Here is a 7,773-nt window from a genome sequence, read left to right as displayed (position 1 = left end):
GCACAGAATCTCACTTGAAGTACAAAATATTACAACATGAAGGGAAAATCGATTGCCTGTAGAAAATATGACTGTGAAGAGGGTTTTTAGTTAACTCACTAAAAACAAGGATGGAATCAAAATGCATTAAGTATTATAAAACTTGCGTAGCAAAATCAAATCGTGTGAAAACATGGGAGCAAAACAAGTATTACACATAAGTTAAAACATGGAATTCTTACGGACCAAAACTAATTTCATGAATCAGACTTACTTGCTAATATTTTAATTTCCTGAAACGAGTATCACCATCCAATTTTTGCCATCACTGTATTAGATATTATGGAGAATTCAATCTTTAAAAAATGATTACACATTAGCTCATGAATTTTCTATAAGTTGTACGGCACATAAAAGTTAGTGATGTGGGCTGATCGTGGTGGTTCACGTCTGTAATCGCAACACTTTGGGAGGCCAAGGCGGGTGGGTCACCTGAGGTCAGGAGCTCGAGAGCAGCCTGGCCAATATGGTGAAACCTGTCTCTACTAAAAATACAAAAATTAGCTGGGCGTAGTGGCATGCACTTGTAGTCCCAGCTACTCAGGAGGCTGAGACGGGAGAATTGCTTGAACCTGGGAGGCAGAGGTTGCAGTGAGCTGAGATCAAGTCACTGCACTCCAGTCTGGGTGACAGTGAGACCCTGTCTCAAAAAAAAAAAAAAAAATTAGTGATGTGCAGAGCAGTTAAATTTTTGTGTATTATAATATAAGAATATAAAGCAGAAATTGCAAACCAAGCATTAAAAGGCCAGGCAAGGGGGAAGTAGATTAATAATCATGATAAATACATATAATTTTATCTCTCAATTTTAAAAACAATAAAAAGAAATCTAAGCAAGAGAAAAAAGGCAGATTGGGTATGACGCTATAGGTAGTGATGGAGTCTGTAAATAGACTCTACAACCTAAAGGCGATCAGAAGCTATTGATTTCAGCTGGTTTTCGCCACGTAGCGATGTAGAACTAGTGTTGCTTGACAAGATTTTTCAAGAGAAGTTTGCATCCCAAGTTTTATGTAAAATCTCCAAATTTTAATAACTGATTCGAAAAGCGATTTTGAACTTGTCTAGGTGAAATCTGCCCAGATTTGGCCATGAGGCTACTAGTTTATAATCTCTGGGTAAGAAATCAGAGAGAGTTCAAACAAAGCACAAAAAAATAGCATGGTGGATAGATGGAGGAATTGAGTGAATTGAGAGATTCAAGGTCAGCATGACACTAAATTTTATTATATATAGGATCAAATTTTCAGACTTCAGAATCCTTTTCTATATTATTTCTCACTGTTTTCCCAGCAACTAGCCAGAGTGTCTGGAAATGATGGTTTATATACATTTAATTAACTAGTTAATCAATTAATTGGTTTTTTGGGTTAAATAATTTCTTCTTGCTCTTACAGACCTCAAAACAATTTGAGTGATATAAAATACCTTCTATGAGGAAATATTATAGAAATTCGTATTCATTTAAAATAAAGAAGGAAAGTCAAAGGGTAACTTGGGTCATTAAATATTTTCTAAAAGATGATAGGAGGAGATGAGCTCATTTATATGTGTGCATGTGCGTGTGTGTGTGTGTGAGATAGAGAGACAGAGAGAGAGAGCCTCAAAATAGAGGAATGGAGATTACATTGCAATTAGAATATTTGATTGTAAGACAAAAGATTTTCTGGCTCAGAAGAGTAGGTCTGCTAAGGAGATGGTTAAAGTTGGTGACCTGTAAAATAATATCAACAAACACCATTTTTCTTTTTTTTTTTTTTTCATTTAGCTAGTGACCAAACCAATATGGCCTTATTGTTCTTTGGGACTCTATAGTGATTTTCAAACAATACTCCATTTCTAAACTACTTAGCTCAAATAATATCCATTAAAAAGTCATAGAACTATGGTGGCTGCAGGGTGACAAACGTGTCACGAGAGGAAACATGAAGGCACAGAGCTCGCCAAAAAGGTGAAGAAGTGACCAGCAGATTAAGGCAATTGGCTACAGATGGGGATTAAACAAAGAAACCACCATATAGAGAAACTAGCTTTCTTGCTTTCTGAAAAAGGGTTTATAAAATTGAAGGGGGAAAGCCTAGAAAGTATCCTGAGGTTTTGCCTTGGAAATGAAGGTATGCATGCGAATTCATGATTTTTAAAATATATATGACATATAAATAGACAAGAACATGTGCATTTATGTGTGTGTGTATGTACATGTGTACATACGTGCATTTATAGATTGCTCTATCCATTAAGAAGTTTAAATGCCAGGACAACTCAGAAGAAACAAGTCCGCCTTTTGCCCAGATCTTGATTTCTAAATACCTTAGTGAAATGACTGGTCCCAAAGTTGAAGTAGGGAAAATACAAAATGAGTCAGGAACATCTTGTGCCAGAAATTTGTTAAATGAGCAAAGAATTAAATGTCAAAAGGATCCAGGAATTAGCCTGCAGGAGATTCCAGTGACCATATCTGAGAATATTTGAATATCAAAATAAATAATGATGATACTATTACCACACATCAAAAAATTGATTCAGGAGTTCATATTTATATACATAAATTAAGAAACATATAGGGGAGAAAAATCTTTCTTATGGTAGAATGCCAAGTAATTAATGGAGAAGAAATGGTAGAAATAGAAAATCATCATTTTACACCCATCATTGTTGTGGCTATTTCAGGCAGGTATCATCAACGGATGCTAAGGTTGGTGGGCAGATTTTGATGTGACACTAGACACTACTGTAATTTCAGAGTATCTCCCTAGAAAATACTTATAAATTATGAAGGAATTGGATGGTATATTTTTGTTGAAAAAATGAGGTTAACATCACTTATTAACCTTGACGTGTGAAGGCTGGAAGTGTTAGCATCGTGTACCTCCTCATGTGATCCTCTAGGAAGAGCACAAATTGTTTCTGAGGTGTTCCTTCCAAGAAAGGACAGCTCAAGTCCAGTGATAAAGAAATATTCGATGGACCACATTGAAGACCCCCTAAAGAATGAAAGACCTGTACTCTTTTAAAATCGTCAGGGTGATGAAAAACAAAGAAAGATAGACATGGTTTCAGATGGAATGTCACCAAAGGGATGTGACAAGTGCATTGTGTATTCCTGAACTGAATCATGGGCCAAAGCAGAGAAGAAACAGTGTGGGTAAAGTTGGCAAAATTTGAATGAGGCCTATAAATTGGATAGTGGTATTGTATTAATGTTGATTTCTTGTTCTATGTTGGAGAGTATCCTTTATTTGACGAAATGCATACTGAAATTTTTAGATGTTCTGTGGCATCACATTTACAATTTGCTCTCAGAATGTTTGTAACTTTTAAGTATGAAGTTACTTAAATGTAGATTACAAAAAAACTAGAAGGCACTTTGAAATCCTTGCTTGACAAGCTCACTAGCTTCTCTTTCTCTGGCAATTTCTTGTAACTGTCCAGTATAGACTTTTCACATACTTAAAATTCCTATTAATCAAAGGTCAAGTGAGGGCTTCACTATAATATTTTATAAAGTGTATTCCTTCCTCCCACACCTCTTCAAAATATATTTCTTCAAAGAATTCATTAGTACTCAATGAATAGAGATCCACAGTGATAATAAATGCTATGTCTAAAATGACTTAACTAAAATAATTCCAGAGTGCCACCAGCAGAGATCATGCAGAAGGAAGCGTGGCACTTTCAATGTTCTCTTCTGGAAGAACAGATAGGTCCTCAAAGCATGAGAGTTCAAACAGGGGTCATTTAAGCAGGTAGATTATCAATAGCTATTGCATTCAATGGAGTCCTATAGGCAAAGATATTTAGTGATTAAGTGGCCTACATACACCTTATTGCTTTACTTCCAAATATCAAATATAAGAAACCCTATTTTTTGGGGGAGGCCGAGGAGGGTGGATCACAAGGTCAGGACATCAAGACCATCCTGGCTAACACGGTGAAACCCTGTCCCCACTAAAAATACAAAAAAATTAGCCAAAAAATTAGCCAGGAGTGGTGGCTGGCCTCTGTAGTCCCAGCTACTCAGAAGGCAGAGGCAGGAGAATAGTGGGAACCTGGGAGGCAGAGCTTGCAGTGAGCAGAGATCGCGCCACCTGCACTCCGTCTCAAAAAAAAAAAAAAAAAAAAAGAAAGAAAGTCTATTTTTAAAAGTCTCTTAGATATTTTCCATGGTTTCCAAATTATCTGTGGGAAGCTCTGACTTACTTGTATAGAGTTTAATATATGTGTCCACCATTAAATCCAGGTCATGTTTTATATCAAAATTTATGTTAAGCAAAGCCAAGTTACTTGACCTTTGGTCTGTCAAAGTGTACTTCAAATATGCTTTAAGATGCTTTCGTCCATTTTCATACCACTCATTCTCAACCTTCATCACAGGACGAATACACAAGACCTTCAGCAATGCATATACATTAGGAAAAAACTTGATGTCAGGTAGATGGAGGGCTTCATAGATGGTGGATGGAAGCTCTATATCTTTCCTCCTGTGTTTCTATTTGATTCTCCAACAATGAAGGTTGACTGAGAGCGTGTCGGGATTGGATAAGCCACTTCTACAACATGTCAGCATGGTGTTCCTCCTAGGTATTGAATTTGAGTTGTCCCATGACTGTGGGTACCAGAGATAAGCATTTAAGAGCTTTGAGGTGCTGTTCTGAGAATATATCTTTAAGTTCCTGAATAATGTGCTCCACTGTTGGGACACTTAGGGTTTCTCTGTAGTAAATCTCAGAGGTTAACTGGGATTCCAAGTTACCCTGGTGAGCTCTGCGGAATTTCCCAGGGAGTTTCATTTGAAGATCATTTGATTGCCAAATCTGTGCCTTCCTCAAACCAAAATTCATGATAAACTTCAATATTTTCCATCACTCCACTGAGTGAACCCAGTACTGCAGTCAAGCTACCGGATGCAAATAAGACATCAGAGGTTTGACCCTGGAGATTTTTCCCAAAGGCTCTTGTAAAAGGACATTTTTAAGAACAAGAGTAGTAACAATGAAATCAAAATCTGTTACTGCACTGTGGAGTACAAATGCGCTGCCAGCTATACAGTTATTCCATCTAATATTTGTGTCACTATTTATACTCTCTAAACATAAAACAAGTGCTTGATGGAGTTCCACTAAAATTTCAAAAGCATCATGCCTGCGTGTTCATGGAGAATGCAGATTTCCTTCACTTCTTTACCCCTTTCTTTACTGTTCTGAAAAAGGACAGAAATTATATTGTCAAGTTCTAAAAGCAGTCGTGGCGATCGATGGAAAAAAGAACAAACTTCCTCAATTGTTCTTAAAGCAACAGATACTCCTATAACAGGTACTGATTTTGACAACCACATATTTATGGCACAGGAAGAGTAGAGCATGTAAATAGCTTGGGGATATTTCTCTGAAAGTCTAGAAGCAACAACTTTCATTTTGGAAGAAAATCCACTAGACACAATGTAAGCCTGGCCACGACAATACTCCATATTTAATTCCCACTTCTCAGTTATCATAGTGTGAAATTTCACAGCCAAAATTTCTGCATCAGCTTTGTAAGGCAGGAAGCCTACAAATTCTTCTCTTAGGTTATGAGATTCATCAACAAACCTCACCAACACAGGTAGGTAGGTGCTCTTCCCTTGTTATGTCCACTACATCATCAGTGATAATGGAAAAGAAATGTGAGTCTCTCACTTCTCTGAGAGTTTCTTCTCAAATACCGCTCTCATAGATCTCTAGCATCTGTTTCTACTGTGTTTCTGAACAAAACAACGTGTTAACTGCTGTTGTCTCAAACCATTTTCTCAGAAACTCTTCACCAGAATTTATCTGACACTCCAGCAGTGCTTGAAAGTTATCTGGACTAAAAGGATCTTCTGGGATTTCATCAGCCTCATATCCATCCAGAGGTATGTTTTGCTTTCCCATCGGAATCAAGATTTCAAACAGAGATTTTAGTTATTCTCTGTTTTCCTTCTCTTCAAGGGTTAGAGGTAAAATGTCCTCATCTTATCCTTCACCCCCTTCTTCACTGGGGTTCTGAGCGTTGCTATTGTTGATTTCTTTATGTTTTTGTTCGTGTTCAGAAGTTTTATCAATTTTTTTCTGTTTCAGTGTCCTGATTTCTTCTTCACTCAGTTATTTTATTTGTTTTCTGTGTCTACTCTGTGTGTTGTTCAAATGACTGGTAAGATCAAATATTGTTGGTATTTCATTATCTCGAAGAACTGTCCTCTAAGGACTCTCCCAATGACTTCACAAGTATCTGCTTCAATTAATTTTGAGAAATAAACCAATTATTTAGTTTTCTGATGCCTTTGCAAAATGTATATAGTTCTACAGATCCTAGAGGTCTCAAAATGTTTGACACATAATTGATAATGTTTATTTAGCTGATCAGGTGTTTTGTCTTCTAAATCTGCTATCCTTCAATTCTTCACCCACTTCTGGCATCTGGCCGGGTCCCGCGGGAACGTGAAGAAGGCCAGGTCGGACTGCGTGCTCTTCTGCGTGCGGTTAGGGGCAGCGCAGAAGTTCCGCATCCTCGCCCGCCGGCCGGCCCAGACCCATCCCCTTCTACTTAGGGCAGCCGCCCGCCAATCCGTGCCAGGGAGGGGAGCCAGGCCGGCTGGCCGGCTCGGCAGGGCTGGCACGCGGGGGTGACAAATTCTTATAATTTGACTTTCCATTTTTAGTTTTAATTATGTTATGCCACTTATAATAGAAAATATTCTGACTGCTCATTCCCAAAATATCTCAATTAAGTGCAAGGCAGAAACATTGGGTTAACTTCAACGTTTGTGAAAGTTTTCACCAGCAAACTAAAATCTCCCATAGATACAGAATGCTCAGTCAGGACCACCTAAATACAGCTCTCAAAGGAAAAACTGTAGGCACAAATATTTCTAAAGTAGATGATAAACACATGGATCTACCAAGGACATTTTCATGATGCTGTAACTTTAAGCTTCTTCATGTGTTGAGAAAGTATGTTTTTAAAATAACTCTGGAACTGTTTAACATTGAAAATGAGTGTGTTTCTGTGCAGCATTTGTGGAATGCTGGCCACCAAAGAGACATTTACAGCAATTGCAAATTTGCTTTTGAACGGATCCCCCATGACCCCAAAACATTTTTATCCCTTGCTAGTTATCTATTTTCTTTCTTGAATAATCCTGCTTTTTTGTAACACTTTACTCCTGTTGCATCGTTTTTCACCAAATGCACAGTTAACTTTAAATCCATTTTAAAAGGCAAAAAGAAGATACCAGTAACTCTTACTTCAAACCTATATATGCTTTTCTCCTGTCTATTTATGTTCAGTTTGTCAGACTTTCCTCAAAACTGATAGTTATTCTATTTAATTCAATTTAGCCAAATATCATGGGCTATAAAGTCAAGATTATACCAGAGGGGGCAATTGTCATAATTTAAGGTTTTGAGGCCACTAATGTCATGCTATTTTTAGGAATAACTAGACAAGACACAAAAGAACATCATTGCCACTGTTTCAGATGTCATCTCATGAAACTGGTTTATTGGCCAGAATAATCCCAGGAATTTCTCAATGAAACTCAATTATGAACAATGAGACATGTCAATGAGGCATTGACAGCAAATGAAACATTCCACGTATGCGAATATCTAACTAAAATGTGTTCTCATTTAAGCTGAATTTTAAGAAATTCAAGGATTTTATTCTTAAATTGTACTTACTGTCATTTATATAATTTAGAATAATCATTTTGAGCAT

General features: G+C 37.2%; 1 pseudogene; it reads right to left on the bottom strand.

Moving 5' to 3' along the window:
• Window positions 1-4,178: 4,178 nt before the first annotated feature.
• LOC105509530 lies at window positions 4,179-6,562 on the bottom strand (annotated as a pseudogene).
• Between the last annotated feature and the right edge of the window lie 1,211 nt (window positions 6,563-7,773).

Source organism: Colobus angolensis, unplaced genomic scaffold (genome assembly GCF_000951035.1).
Source record: "Colobus angolensis palliatus isolate OR3802 unplaced genomic scaffold, Cang.pa_1.0 Scaffold177, whole genome shotgun sequence".
In the NCBI taxonomy this organism is placed as follows: Eukaryota; Metazoa; Chordata; class Mammalia; order Primates; family Cercopithecidae; genus Colobus; species Colobus angolensis.
Note: the sequence above shows the minus strand (reverse complement) of the source record. Positions and strands in the feature narration are given on the sequence as shown.